The following is a 16945-nucleotide window of genomic DNA, read 5'->3' as shown; positions in this document are numbered from 1 at the left end:
CCAATTTGTAAGTCGCTCTGGATAAGAGCGTCTGCTAAATGACTTAAATGTAATGTAAATGTAACATTCCACATTAGCTTCAGAGACCGCCGGAAGCTTCTGTTTACCACAGTGAGTGTTTGATTCAATATGTTCTATACCTTTCCTGGCTGGCAAAGTACCAGGATGTTGTCTGCTTTTGAATTTAGAGAATTTAAAATAAACTGAATCCATCTGAGAGGTTGCTTAAATGAAACTTTGATTAACTTGAAATTATAGTTTGTAAATTTGATTCACAGAAAACGAATGCAGTCTCTACCATATGAAACAGAACAGTCAATTAAATTGAATTTTAAAACTGAATGCAATATACACTCAAAATTTAGGAATTCAATGATTACATTTTTGTATTACAAATGATAAATTATGGAATTCAAATACATGTATTTTTTTGTACGATTTGATTTAATATTTTATAAACAATAAAAACATACACATGCACCGCCGTCACTTAGAAATGTCCTTGTTTTCCATGAAAACATACATGAAATGAATAGGAAATATAGGCAAGATGTTGACAAGGTTATAAATAATGATTTTTAATTTAAATAGTAATTGTGTCCTTCAAACTTTGCTTTCGTCAAATAACCCTCCATTTGCAGCAATTACAGCCTTGTAGATCTTTGGCATTCTAGCTGTCAATTTGTTGAGGTAATCTAAAGAGATTTCACCCCATGCTTCCTGAAGCACCCCCCACAAGGTGGATTGGCACTGTTTTGCTCCCACAACAGCTCAATAGGGTTGAGATCCGGTGACTGTGCTGGCCACTCCATTATGGACAGAATACCAGCTGACTGCTTCTTCCCTAAATAGTTCTCGCATAGTTTGGATCTGTGCTTTGGGTCATCATCCTGTTGTAGGATGAAATTGACTCCAATTAAGTGTCGTCCACAGGGTATGGCATGGCGTTGCAAAATGGAGTGATAGCCTTCCTTCTTCAAGATCCCTTTTACCCTGTACAAATCTCCCACTTTACCACCACCAAAGCACCCCCAGACCGTCACATTGCCTCCACCATGCTTGACAGATGGCGTCAAGCACTCCTCCAGCATCTTTTCATTTTTTTTTAATCTCACAAATGTTCTTCTTGTGATCCAAACACCTGAAACTTAGATTTGTCTGTCCATAACACTTTTTTCCAATCTTCCTCTGTCCAGTGTCTGTGTTCATTTGCCCATCTTAATATTTTCTTTTTGTTAGGCCAGTCTGAGATATGGCTTTTTCTTTGCCATGCTGCCTAGAAGGCCAGCATCCCGGAGTCGACTCTTTGGTGTTTTACGGGTACTATTTAATGAAGCTGCCAGTGGAGGACTTGTGAGGCGTCTGTTTCTCAAACTAGACACTAATGTACTTGTCCTCTTGCTCAGTTGTGCACTGGGGCCTCCCACTCCTGTTTCTATTGTGGTTAGAGACAGTTTGCGCTGTTCTGTGAAGGGAGTAGTACACAGCATTGTCCGAGATCTTCAGTTTCTTGGCAATTTCTCGAATGGAATATTCTTCATTTCTCAGAACAAGAATAGACTGATGAATTTCAGAAGAAAGTTCTATGTTTCTTGCCATTTTGAGCCTGTAATCAAATCCAGAAATGCTGATGTGCCAGATACTCAACTAGTCTGGATGTCATAAGGTGAATGCACCAATTTGTAAGTCGCTCTGGATAAGAGCGTCTGCTAAATGACTTAAATGTAAATGTAGTCAGGTCAGGTTTATTGCTCCTTTAATCAGTACATGTTTTCAGCTGTGCTAACATAACTGCAAAAGTGTTTTCTAATAAACCTTTTAAAATTATAAACTTGGATTAGCTAACACAACGTGCTATTGGAACACAGGAGTGATGGTTGCTGATAATGGGCCTCTTTTTCCATTTTGTTAATGATGACGGATTGATTGATTTCCAAGTATTTTTCAAGATGAGTGGTGAGAACAGAATCATCCAACCCATCGGATATCTCACTACATATGCCAAGTCTTTAAATATGCAGACAGACAGATTAAAAGTAAGTTTACATTGTAATACTTCTGACAGCCAACTCTCTATCTCTGCCCACAACTTCCAGACGTTATAGCATTACCAGAAGCCATAGATTATTGAGTCATTATTAGTTTAAAACTGAAGTCATGACTCTGCCATATAATTTGTGAATTTTGCCTCTTGTATAATACATTCTATACATTATCTTATACAGGATATGCATACATTTTTATAATTTTTTAAGTTATTTTGTTAGTTATGCTCCAACTTTCCCTCTATCTTGTGCTAACATCAGTTATTTTTAAGTCTTGGTTCCAATGTTTAAGATTTTTTCTAAGAGACTGTCAGTTGGATATGCTCTTTGCAGGGTGTTTTTGCACCTTGTATCCCCATGCACCATGTCAGGAGGATACCTGGACCACCTATTGAGATGTGCCTTTGTTATGTAAATCAGGTGTTAAGTGTGCTGAAAAGGAGTAGGACCTTAATGAATGCAAGCGCTCAAAAGTGTCCCTCTCATCTGACACTATGGAAGGAGTGAGTTGAGGGGTGATAAGCTTTCCTCATGGCCCTTGTTGTTCTCCCCGGGCTAGCCCTGTGCCATTGTCGGGCTGTGAAAGTAGACTCAGCTGCAACACCCCAGCTCAAACGGGATAATCTGCTAATCGTTTATCTGCTCAGGCACGGAGGTGGCTGCCTGTGTGTGTGATGGGCCCTTAATTATCGACGATGGAGTCTTTCGGCAGCGCAGGGCGACTGCAAGAGGAATTTTGGGCTGCAGGTTTCTCTTGCGCAGCAGCAGTGCTATTCCACCATGGCTGTAACCTTGTGTTGTATTGTGACACACCGGGTGACAAGTCTGGTGCCACCGCTCTTGTGATGCCACTGGTGCCGCTCGGTGAGAACTGTTGGACGCAACAATAGTGGAAATAATATTAAGGTAATGCCCGCTCTTAAAAACACTATTTTCCCTTCCATGATCTGTGCCTATTCAATGTTGAGCATCAGGGTGAGATGTCAACGCAACTTCATCAAAATCATGTCAAAATAACACCCGACAGTCGATTCAGACACTTTCCCATATTCCCATCCCTTCCGGGCTGTGGCATAACCTTGGGCAATAGACAGATGATGCGGGTGGCGGGCAACGTGCGTTGAGGAGCAGGAGCCTGGAGGTGCCGTGGGGAGAGGAGTGTCGGTATAGGAGGGGATTAGTATTAGAGAAAGGATTAGGCCATGGGTTGCTTCTAAGTGCTTGTTGTGTCCATCCTCAGCCATGGCATCGAATCACTGTGCCAAGTGATGAAGAAGCCTCTTTCTCATTGTCTCTCTCTCAGCAGAAGGTGTCTGAAATGACCAACCTTTTGGCACATGAATGGCTTGACCAAGCCACAAGATTATGTCTTAGGAGTGGTGCCAACTCTCCTTTTAACCTCTTGCTCTGTTGTCCAACACCTAACAACCCAGAGCCGGTCGACACACGTTCCTCTATGTATGGCACTAAGCTGCTGTGAGGAGTGTGTCTACTGGAGATAGTTTGGAGAGCTAGGTTTGTGGGTAAGCACCGGAAACCCCAGAAATAACATCCAGGTTTTAGCTGCAACCGACAACCTGAGATCGAAACCAGGTTGGTTATATAGGCCATGGCTGTGTTCACACAGATGAGTAGCTTCAGAGTTTGATGGAGGTTCAGTTGAAAAATCCATCTAAAGTTTCTCAAACAAACAGTTCCAATGAAAACCAGCTGTACAGCTCAGTTGTAGTATACAGAAGTTGTTATTGTGATAGTAAATGAGTGAGATCAAATAGACTACAAATACAAGCAATGGAACAATCTATTTCATTCACTTCTGGGCTGCAGTAGTACAATAACACACAATAGATTATCCACAAAATAGATACATGTGAAACAGTTGGAGAGCTGAAAAATGATTATTCAGTCGTTTTTTTTCCACCACAAAGTGAAGCAATGAACAGCCCCCCGAATGTTATTACTTCGCATTACTTAAAGTGAAGTCGGGATGAAATCAGATAAAAATGCTATTTACTTTTCATCTTCCCCTTTCATATTGCACAGGCAGGCGTTCCTCTCTCTCTATCTCTGCCTGTGTATGCGTTCGTTATTCTTTGCGGTAGCTAATGTGCTTCTACACCTGCATTGATTGCTGTTTTGGGTTTTAGGCTGGGTTTCTGTACAGCACTTTGAGATATCAGCTGATGTACGAAGTGCTATATAAATAAATTTGATTTAATGTTGCAGGCATAAAATGCTGACACAGAGGGTCGCAAAACCTGTTCAGTGGGATCACACTATCAGATGTGCTTTCAGGTAGAGCAAAAGGATGGCCTAACAACAGAGTGGGAGTTCCATAGGAAGTGTGAAGTTGGAGGGAAATGCCATACAAAGTATGTGTGCTCTGGGGTGACGTTTCCCTAGGTACAGATGTAGGATTAGCTTCCCCTCCCCTAAATCTAACCATAACCATTTTTATTACATTTTTTTAAGGATTCCCATTAGCTGACGCCATAACGTCAGCTAATCTTCCTAGGGTCCAACAAAGAACTAAAAAGACATTACAAATAATTACATTAAGACATAAAACATTTAACAAGTAGACGTTAGAGAATTAAAATACCTGACAGGTAATACATTTAAGATTCAGTGGGATTAAAGTGGGATTTAGTGTCCAGTCATACGGCCAATCGCATTAGATGTTGTTTTTATGGTTTTCTTGAAGGTGTATTTATATTTTGCCAGATAAATGTGATTTGGTAAAGAATTCCATTAAGTGTGATGTAGATTTGAGGAGATTCTTGGTCTGAGGGATGACCTGAACTTGCCTGTCTGGTGGTTACGTTTGTTGCTAGTGTGAGGTGGGAGAGACAATACTGTAATTGTAGCCGATTCTACACCACCATAAGTTTTAACCCTATTCTCAACAGGATGGCAGAAAATATTTTGACAGTGGATTTAGAAACAGATATGAAAAAAATATTCAATTGAACTTGGTCAACTCCCTCAGCCCTTTTTAAATGTTTAATGTTCTTTTTTAAAAACCTTTTCATTTAAATTGCCAACATCAAATAAAACATATTTATAGACATCAGCTTACATCAGCTGTTATCTCAAAATGCTGTACCAGCCTAAAATCCCCAAAAACAAGCAATGCAGGTGTAGAAGCACTGTGACTAGGAAAAACTCCCTAGAAAGGTCAAAACCTAGGCAGAAACCTAGAGAGGAACCAGGCTATGAGGGGTGGCCAGTCCTATTCTGGCTGTGCCGGGTGGAGATTATAACCGAACATGGAACAAGATGTTCAAATGTTCATAAATGACCAGCATGGTCAAATAATAATAATCACAGCAGTTGTCGAGGGTGCAACAAGTCAGCACCTCAGGAGTAAATGTCAGTTGGCTTTTCATAGCCGATCATTCAGAGTATCTCCACCGCTCCTGTTGTCTCCTAAGAGTTGAAAACAGCAGGTCTGGGCCAGGTGGACTGGGGACAGCAAGGAGTCATCATGCCAGGTAGTCCTGAAGCATTAGAGAGAGCATACTTAAATTCACACAGGACACCGAATAAGACAGGAGAAATACTCCAGATATAACAGACTAACCCTAGCACCCATACACAAACTACTGCAGCATATATACTGGAGGCTGAGACAGGAGGGGTCAGGAGACACTGTGGCCCCATCTGATGATACCCCCGGACAGGGCCAAACAGGCAGGATATAACCCCATCCACTTTGCCAAAGCACAGCCTCCACACCACAACAGCGATATCTTCAACTACCAATTTACCATCCAGAGACAAGGCCGAGTATAGCCCACAAAGATCTTCGATATGGCACAACACAAGGGGGGGGGGGCGCCGACCCAGACGGGAAGATCACGTCAGCAACTCAACCCACTCAAGTGACGCACCCATCCTAGGGACGGCATGGAAGAGCACCAGTAAGCCAGTGACTCAGCCCCTGTAATAGGGTTAGAGGCAGAAAATCCCAGTGGAAAGAGGGGAATCGGCCAGGCAGAGACAGCAAGGGCGGTTCGTTGCTCCAGAGCCTTTCCGTTCACCTTCACACTCTTGGGCCAGACTACACTCAATCATATGACCTACTGAAGAGATGAGTCTTCAGTAAAGACTTAAAAGGTTGAGACATGTGAGTCTGCGTCTCTCACATGGGTAGGCAGACCATTCCATAAGAATTGAGCTCTATAGGAGAAAGCCCTGCACCCAGCTGTTTGCTTAGAAATTCTAGGGACAATTAGGAGGCCTGTGTCTTGTTACCATAGCGTACGTGTAGGTATGTACGGCAGGACCAAATCGGAAAGATAGGTAGGAGTAAGCCCATGTAATGCTTTGTAGGTTAGCAGTAAAACCTTGAAATAAGCCCTTGCCTTAACAGGAAGCCAGTGTAGGGAGGCTAGCACTGGAGTAATATGATCAAATTCAATTAAAGTGGAACTGACAGCATTTTAGTAAAATTAAATCTTATTCATATCTGTTCATATACACCCCCAGGAAAAATATGACACCTTTTTCTGACAAGCGAGCTCTTAGATATGGACATTTTCAAAAATCCATAGAAAGTTTGGGAATGAAGTAGAGTAAGGCATTTGTGACACTTCTATAGCAATATGGAGTGGGAAAGCGGCCTTACGTTTGGACAATTAAAGTTGCACTATACAGAAATCGCTCTGCCATTCCCTGGTTGCTAAAACTCTAATAGTTCGCCTAAATTTAGTTTGTGACAAGATAAGCTATTATATTGTAGATCATAATTGTACTGTGAAATATAATTTCCATAACCAAAAATATTGTTGTTTCAGCTGTTTGAAGCTGGTCTACAAAATGTAAATGGCGAACATAGAACAGATCTACCGTTTCTTAGAATGATAGAGCTATAGCTTACATTTCTACCTGAATTTGATCGGGTCGCCCAAAAAGTTACATATTGCCACTTTAATCGACACTGCAGTATTAAAACCTAATAAAATCATACAGTTGAAGTCAAAACTTTACATACTTAGGTTGGAGTCAATAAAACGTGTTTTTCAACCACTCCACGCATTTCTTGTTAACAAACTTTAGTTTTGGCAAGTCAGTTAAGACATCTAACTTGTTAGGACATCTAACTTGTGCTTGACACAAGTAATTTTTCCAACAATTGTTTACAAACATTATTTCACTTATAATTCACTGTATCACAATTCCAGTGGGTCAGAATTGTACATACACTAAGTAGAATGTGCCTTTAAACATCTTGGAAAATTCCAGAAAATGATGTCATGGCTTTAAAAGCTTCTGATTAGGCTTATTGACATAATTTGAGTCAATTGGAGTGTACCTGTGGATGAATTCAGCCAAGACCTCTGAAAAATAATTGTAGACCTCCACAAGTCTGGTTCATCCTTGGGAGCAATTTCCAAACGACTGAAGGTACCACATTTATATGTACAAACAATAGTACACAAGTATAATCACCATGAGACCACACAGCCGTCATGCCGCTCAGGAAGGAGAAACGTTCTGTCTCCTAGAGATGAACGTACGGTGGTGCAAAAAGTGTTAATCAATTCCAGAACAACAGCAAAAGACCTTGTGAAGATGCTGGAGGAAACAGGTACAAAAGTATCTATATCCATAGTAAAATGAGTCCAATATCGACATAACCTGAAAGGCTGCTCAGCAAGGAAGAAGCCACTGCTCGAAAACCGCCATAAAAAAGCCAGACAACGGTTTGCAACTGCACATGGGGACAAAGACCGTACAAATGTCCTCTGGTCGGATGAAACAGACAGAACGGTTTGGCCATAATGTCCATCGTTATGTTTTGAGGAAAAAGGGGGAAGCTTGCAAGCCGAAGAACACCATCCCAACAATGAAGCACGGGGGTGGCAGCATCATTTTGTGGGAGTGCTTTGCTGCTGGTGGGATTGGTGCACTTCACAAAATACATGGCATCATGAGGAAGGACAATTATGTGGATATATTGAAGCAACATCTCAATACATCAGTTAAAGCTTGGTCGCAAATGGGTCTTCCAAATGGACAATGACCCCAAGCATACTTCCAAAGTTTTGGAAAAATGGCTTAAGGACCACAAAGTCAAGGTATTGGAGTGGCCATCACAAAGCCCTGACCTCAATCCTATAGAGAATTTGCGGGCACAACTGAAAAATTGTGTGTGAGCAAGGAGGCCTACACACCTGACTCAGTTACACCAACTCTTGTCAGGAGGAATGGGCCAATATCCCCCCCAACTTATTGTGGGAAGCTTGTGGAAGGCGCAAGTTAAACAATTTAAAGACAACGCTATCAAATACTTATTGAGTGTATGTAAACTTCTGACCCACTGGGAATGTGATGAAAGAAATAAAATCTTTCTCTCCACTATTATTCTGACATTTCACATTCTTAAAATAAAGTGGGGATCTTAATTAACTGACCTAAGAGGGAATTTTTACTAGGATTAAATGTCAGAAATGGTAAAAACTGAGTCTAAATGTATTTGCATAAGGTGTATGTAAACTTCCGACTTCAACTGTATCTTGTCCTGGACCAGAGTCTATGCAGACAGGTGCGCCATAGCCAATCAGAACTACAGTAGGCCTTAATGCAAATAATCCATTTGCCACACGGCCCTACCACCATTCACTTTGAACTGGACGGTGTGTTTACAGGCAATTGCAACAGCACAATTTTAAAGCATTAGATTGCATTCGCCGAAACCCACAAAATATACCTGATTTGAATTTCTGCAAATATGTAAATACCACAGGAGTCCTCTTAAATTTGGGAACGTTACAGTCCTATTGATCAAACAACCATGAAAAGGTAGGTTCTCTCTCCTTCAGCTATGTACATCAACAACCACAATATCTACAACCACAGCTAATGCTAGCCAGAGCGAGATGGGCTAAAATCTAACGAGGGAACATTAGATAAACCCTCAGTCTTTCAGCTAGTTAGGTGTCAAAATTGCACTGATAAACGACGGGGAATAGTAAGTAGCCGGCTCTTCCTTCTGCAACTGGCCTGCCAATGCATGCTTGTCCCGATCCACGTTTTGACAACTGAATGGGAACTTGCCTGCCCTTCCATTTAATCAACACCAAATACACTTGATTGACAACTAAGGGTGCGTTTGTAAATTGCCTCCAGTGTTACAGAATGCGCTCTGGGTCTTCAGTAAATTCAAAGTGTTGTCATATTTTCTGTTTGTAAATTCAGAGCATTTCGCTCTTGACACTAGATGCTCTGGCCGAGGCGTATGGTTGATCCAAGCATTTCTCACAATTACAGTGAAGCACCCAAGCTAACTGGCTGAAGTTGGCTTTCATGCTAGTTACTTCCAGACACAAATGCGAGAACACCTCACTGACAGTTTTACTCGCCTTTATTCAGACGAGAGTGCTCTGATATCGTAGTAGATGGCCAGAGATAATATATGAAAGCAAGATATATGCTAACTGGATAACAGTCATTCAAGTTCAGCATAGCTAGCTAGCAAAGCGATTCACCCTAAATGAGACTTGCATTTCTAGCTGTAGCCACCGAAAAACGTTATGAGGGGTAAAAAGTTGGTCACTGACCCTCTCTTCCAATGACATGACATCTTCCCAACAGCTAGCTAGTTAGCTAGCTAACGTTAGGCTCAGTGTTTTTAGCTTGCTAAATAAATACCTACATAAATAGATACTAGTATAATAGCCATGTTATCATTGCCCTAGCTTGTTTGATTGTACTGACATTCCCAGCCTTAGTGACATTCGTCTGTTTTTGTCCAGAATATTGAGCCATTGAAACTGAAACAGTGCATCACAAATAGGTGGAGGCAGCAAACAATGCTGCACCAGACAAGCTGTGATATACAACCTGATATTAATAATTTATGTACCAAGAAATGTATTGGTGAATTATATTAATCATGCATTGAACTGCATCCATATATTCTGGTAACAATGCCTTACTGTACATCATGGAATTTTGAGTCTAATAGAACCTGTTTTTGAAACCTCTTATGAAGTTGGTTTTGTAGCATGAACTGGGAATTTGATATTTTTCACTGACATGTTTGTCTGTTTCATACACTACACGACCAAAAGTATGTGGACACGTGCTCATCAAACATCTCCAAAATCGTGGGCATTAATATGGAGTTGGTCTCCCCTTTGCTCCTATAACGGTCTCCAGTCTTCTGGGAAGGCTTTCCAGTAGCTGTTGGACCATTGCTGCAGGGACTTGCTTCCATTCAGCCACATGAGCATTAGTGAAGTCGGGCACTGATGTTGGATGATTAAGCCTGGCTCGCATTCAGATTTCATCCCAAATGTGTTCGATGGGGTTGAGGTATGGGCTCTGTGCAGACCCAGTCAAGTTCTTCATACCGATCTCGACAAAACATTTCTGTATGGACCTTGCTTTGTGCACGGGTACATTGTCATGCTGAAACAGGAAAGAGCCTTCCTCAAACTGTTGCCACAAAGTTAGAAGCACATAATCATCTAGAATGTAATTGTGTGCTGTAGCGTTAAGATTTCCCTTCACTGGAACTAAGGGGCCTAGCTCGAACCATGAAAATCAGCCGCAGACCATTATTCCTCCTCCACCAAATTTTACAGTTGGCACTATGCATTGGGGCAGGTAGCGTTCTCCTGGCATCCACCAAACCCAGGTTTGTTAATCGAACTGCCAGATGGTGAAGCGTGATTCATCAATCAAGAGAAAGCGTTTCCACTGCTCCACAGTCCAATGGTGGCGAGCTTTACAGCACTCCAGCCGGCACTTGGCATTGAACATGATGATCTTAGGCTTGTGTGCGGCTGCTCGGCCATGGAAACCCATTTCATGAAGCTCCCGACAAAAAGTTATTGTGCTGACGTTGCTTCCAGAGGCAGTTTGGAACTTGGTAGGGAGTGTTGCAACCGAGGACAGACCATTTTTACGCACTACACGCTTCAGCACTCGGCGGTCCCATTCTGTGAGCTATTGTTGCCTACCACTTCGCGGCTGGGACGTTGCTCCTAGATGTTTCCACTTCAAAATAACTGCACTTACAGTTGACCAGGGCAGCTCTAGCAGGGCAGACATTTGACAAACTCACTTGTTGGAAAGCTGGCATCCTATGACGGTGCCACATTGAAAGTCACTGAGCTTTTCAGTAAAGCCATTCTACTGCCAATGTGTCTATGGAGATTAGATGGATGTGTTCAATTTTATACACCTGTCAGCAACGGATGTGGCTGAAACAGCTTAATCCACTAGTTTGCAGTGGTGTCCACCTATGTTTGTATATATAGTGCATCTGCAAATTAGTTAAAATTCTGTCAGCTCCACTTTAAGAACAAATTCTTATTTACAATGATGGCCTACCAAGAGGCAAAGTGCCTCTTGCGGGGACAGGGACTGGGCTAAAACATTTTAATGTAGAACAAAACACACGTCACGACAAGAGACTCAAACACTACATAAAGAGAAATCAGAAGCACATGACAAAACAGCATGGTAGCAACACAACATGACAACAACATGGTAGCAACACAACATGGCAGCAGCACAACATGGTAGCGGCACAAATATGGTACTAACATTTAGGGACAGACAACAGCACGAACGGCAAAAAGGTAGACAATACATCACACTAAGCAGCCACAAGACAAGTGTCAGTAAGTGTTCATGACTGAGTCTTTGAAGAGAATACAACTGTCCAGTTTGACAGTTTTTTGCAGCTTATTCCAGTCGTTAGCTGCAGCTAACTGAAAAGAGGAGCAAACCAGGAATGTGTGTGCTTTGGGGACCTTTAACAGAATGTGACTGGCAAAATGGGTGGTGTATGTGTAGGATGAGGGTTGCAGTAGATATCTCAGCTAGGGGGGGAGTGAGGCCAAAGAGGGTTTTATAAACCAGTGGGTCTTGCGCCGGGTATACAGACATACAGAGTAATATAGAGATGGCCTTTGTGGCAAATCTGATGGCCGAATGTTATAGAACAGCTAGCCACTCGAGAGCACCCTTACCTGCCGATCTATAAATTATGTCTCTGTAATCTAGCATGAGCCTTGGTTTCTCAAATGATTGCCTCCCTTGGTTCACCAACTACTTATCTGATAGAGTTCAGTGTGTCAAATCTGAGGGTCTGTTGTCCGGACCTCTGGCAGTCTCTATGGGGGTGACACAAGGTTAAATTCTTGGACCGACTCTCTTCTCTGTATACATCAATTATGTCGCTCTTGCTGCTGGTGAGTCTCTGATCCACCTCTACGCAGATGACACCATTCTGTATACTTCTGGCCCTTCTTTGGACACTGTGTTAACAACCCTCCAGGCAAGTTTCAATGCCATACAACTCTCCTTCCGCGGCCTCCAATTGCTCTTAAATATAAGTAAAACTAAATGCATGCTCTTCAACCGATCGCTGCCTGCACCTGCCCGCCTGTCTAGCATCACTACTCTGGACGGCTCTGACTTAGAATACGTGGACAACTACAAATACCTAGGTGTCTGGTTAGACTGTAAACTCTCCTTCCAGACCCACATCAAACATCTCCAATCCAAAGTTAAATCTAGAATTGGCTTCCTATTTCGCAACAAAACTCATGCTGCCAAACATACCCTTGTAAAACTGACCATACTACCAATCCTCGACTTCGACGATGCCATTTACAAAATAGCCTCCAAAACCCTACTCAACTAATTGGATGCAGTCTATCACAGTTCCATCCATTTTGTCACCAAAGCCCCATATACCACCCACCACTGTGACCTGTATGCTCTAGTCGGCTGGCCCTCGCTACATGTTCGTCGCCAGACCCACTGGCTCCAGGACATCTACAAGTCAATGCTAGGGAAAGCTCCGCCTTATCTCAGTTCACTGGTCACGATGGCAACACCCACCCGTAGCACGCGCTCCAGCAGGTGTATCTCACTGATCATCCCTAAAGCCAACACCTCATTTGGCCGCCTTTCGTTCCAGTTCTCTGCTGCCTGTGACTGGAACGAATTGCAAAAATCGCTGAAGTTGGATACTTTTATCTCCCTCACCAACTTGAAACATCAGCTATCTGAGCAGCTAACCGATCTCTGCAGCTGTACATAGTTACATTTACATTCATAGTAAATAGCCCACCCAATTTTACCTACCTCATCCCCATACTGTTTTTATTTATTTACTTTTCTGCTCTTTTAGACATCAATATCTCTACCTGTACATGACCATCTGATCATTTATCACTCCAGTGTTAATCTGCAATATTGTAATTATTCGCTACCTCCTCATGCCTTTTGTACACAATGTATATAGACTCTCTTTTTTTCTACTGTGTTATTGACTTGTTAATTGTTTACTCCATGTGTAACTCTGTGTTGTCTGTTCACACTGCTATGCTTTATCTTGGCCAGGTCGCAGTTGCAAATGAGAACTTGTTCTCAACTAGCCTACCTGGTTAAATAAAGGTGAAAGAAAAATTGGATATGTGCTGAGAGAAGGACATGACCTTTGATTTGGAGGTGTTCAGAACAAGGTTGTATTTAGACATAGCCTTTTTAAAACAAGTTGTTCCATTATGTTTAGAATTTGAATATAATTATTTGCTCTCTTTTTAGGCCTAAACAATAATGAATTTAATGTTGCTTATTGTTGCTTATTGACAATTTGGCATGCCACAATTTGGCATGCTCAGCCATAATGCAATTTGCAGTAGGCTTAGCCCCTATATCAGCCCCTATATCAGTGTGAATGCTATGTACTATATATATTTCCACATTGAAGGCATACAATTAATTACCTAGAACAATGTGGATTGCAAACAGGTTCAAGTTAACTAACATTTAGCATGGGATAGGTCTACATGTTGTGATTTTGTTTCTGTAAGCTGTTTAACAAACTATAACGGACTAACATTGAAATTGGAGTTGATTCCAAAGCAATAGATAAAAGACCATGAATGTGACTCACCACCTGGATTCGGTCTTGTGTAGCAAAATTTGAAATGGTGTTTTTTACATTACATAAATGTAGAGACTCAGACCTACAAAATTGTATATCATACACTGCATTTGAGGAACAATGGGAAAGTAATTCTCCTTTGAAAGTTGATAAATTGTAAACTCCCTTTTGAGAGAATCGCCTTTAAATGTTTTGTTATCTAGTGAAGAGCTCTTCTTTGTCTATACCCACATTCAGCATCGTTCATACCCTCACCCTAAGCTTTAGCCCCAACCATCTTGTTTACGTATCGAAGCGCACACTTGATTCTCTGGCCGATGATTTGTTTACCTCTGGATAATATGAAAACAGCCTAACCAGCTCTGTTGGCAACAATTTCATTATGCTTTTTTGTAGACGTTTACTGACACCGGCCATATTCAACGGGTGTTGTACACACGTTATGTAACATTAGCTAATGAGCTAGCCAACATTAGATAGTTAAACAACAATGAACAGTGCCAACAATTCCACAGTGCTCGGAGCTAACCAACCATGTTCAATGTTAGCTAGCTAACATTAGGCTCTAACTTGAACAGCACACAGCTCTGGGATACAAATAATAACGTCAGCTAGGGAGCCAGCCAGCTAACATTAGCGAGCTAGTTAACAGTACAGTTTAGCTTGAGACATAAACAACGTAAACAACGTACCTATCTAGGTAAACAAAGTGTAAGTTCACATGTCACATAACGTTAGATAATGAGCCAGCCAGCTAACGTTAACTAGTTAAACAATGAACAGTGCCAACAATGCCACAGTCCTGGGAGCTAACCAACCATGTTCAATATTAGCTAGCTAACATGAGGCTCTAACTAGAACAGAAAATGGCTCTGGGGAAAGGATAATAACATCAGCTAGCTAGCTAACAGTACACTTGATTTTAAAATGAAACCACTTTATGTCAAAATGAGAAAACATGTAATATCTGAAAATGTAACAATAGCTAGATATCTTACCTGTATACATCATCGTGCATTCCCTGTCAGGAATACCATGGCACGGTTGCCCTTAGTTTGATGATGTAATCCGGAGGTGTTTCCTTCATCTCTTTAGCTATCATAATCTGATTCCAATTATATCAAAACTTGATCCTCCAGAAAGTGGAGAGCCACACTTATGCAGCTCCACTACACAATCATTTTTTTTAAAGCCGCCTTGGACAGGATTACCAACACAGACTGACGAGCTTCTACAGCAAACCAATCCGAACTCATCTCTCGGGCATTTCCAGCCCACTCATTATCTCCAATCATGGCTAGTGGAAAGGTTGCTCACTTTTTCTGTGGCTTAACCAACAAGGCTCAACATGTTATGGATCATGTGCATTTTCGCAGCTTTTTGTTAAAAATCGCGCAACATTTCAGTGTCCTGCTACTCATGCCAGGAATATAGTATATGCATATGATTAGTATGTGTGGATAGAAAACACTCTGACGTTTCTAAAACTGGTTAAATCATGGCTGTGACTATAACAGAACGTGCGTTTCATCGAAAAGCGCAGGAAAATCTGATCACTGAAAATGGGAAAATATATCCATGCACCACTTGAACCTATTGTTGAATGGGAACCACATTAAATGGGGCCGAGGTTGCAATACCTACAGCTTCCACACGTTGTCAACACTCTTGTAATTTGCCTAGGATTTGTGTCTTGGTCAAACGGACACGAGGCAGCGCATTTCTTCCGGTCACCGACAGGATGTTTTGGTTGAGAAATATTTGGACATGATATCAGGACGTGGAGCTATTGAATATACATCGCCCCGTGATCATTTTGATACATTATTAACGTTTACTAATACCTAAAGTTGCATTATAAAAGTATTTCGAAGTGTTTTGTGAAAGTTTATCGTCAACTTTAAAAAAAAAAAAAAAATGACGTTGCGTTATCAAACTCAGTTTTTTCCTTGATTACACAGTCTTCATAGATCGATATCTAGGCTATATATGGACCGATTTAATCTAAAAAAAGACCCAATAGTGACGTTTATGGGACATCTAGGAGTGCCAAGAAAGAAGCTCGTCAAAGGTAATGAATGTTTTATATTTTATTTCTGCGATTTGGGTAGCGCCGGCTACCGCAAAATCTGTCGTTTTAGGTGATGTTGCAGTACTTTGGGGGTGTATGCTATCAGATAATAGCTTCTCATGCTTTCGCCGAAAAGCATTTTACAAATCTGACTTGGTGGATAGATTCATAACGAGTGTACCTTTAATTCAGTACCTTGAATGTGTGTTTTAATGAAAGTTTGAGTTTTATAAAAAACTATACGTGTCGCTCTTGAAATTTCCGCTGATTTGATCCTGACAGCGGAACCCACTCCCTAAAAAGATTTAACAATTGTATTTGTATTTACAGATGGCATACGAGTTTGTTATTAACCCTTTCACACGTACCATCACACGGGTGTGATCGTTCTACATTGGTCCCTGAAGCGTACGATCACACCCGTGTGTTTAGAACACTCATTTAGAATGCTCGTTGAGAACGGCAGTTTCGAATGACGCAACAATCAGCGTTTGAGCTGGCCACACTTTTTTCAGAAACTATTTACACAAACACAGTCCTTACAAAGTTATGTCCAGAATGTCAGCAGTTTATTTTTGGATGCATTGTTCAGATATTCACAGAAAAAGATATAGCATAACACAATCATCCTAACCAGAAAAAATGTAGGCTACATTTGTCCTAGCGCTGAGGAAAGATTGACCCAACACAAGCAGTCATATTTTCTAACTCTCGGCTGATGTAAACTACAATATGAATTAGCTAATAGCAATTACTGTATATAATTAATCACATCACGGGTGAGTGAGCTCACCATTGATCGAAATAACTAGGTAAAACACTTTATAGAAATCGAAAGTAATCCGACGATTAGTTTCAGCGAGCAGCCATGCATTTTTCCTCACAGAAACCTAAGATAATAAGAGAAGACGA

This window comes from Oncorhynchus gorbuscha, linkage group LG21, assembly GCF_021184085.1.
Source record: "Oncorhynchus gorbuscha isolate QuinsamMale2020 ecotype Even-year linkage group LG21, OgorEven_v1.0, whole genome shotgun sequence".
In the NCBI taxonomy this organism is placed as follows: domain Eukaryota; kingdom Metazoa; phylum Chordata; class Actinopteri; order Salmoniformes; family Salmonidae; genus Oncorhynchus; species Oncorhynchus gorbuscha.
Note: the sequence above shows the minus strand (reverse complement) of the source record.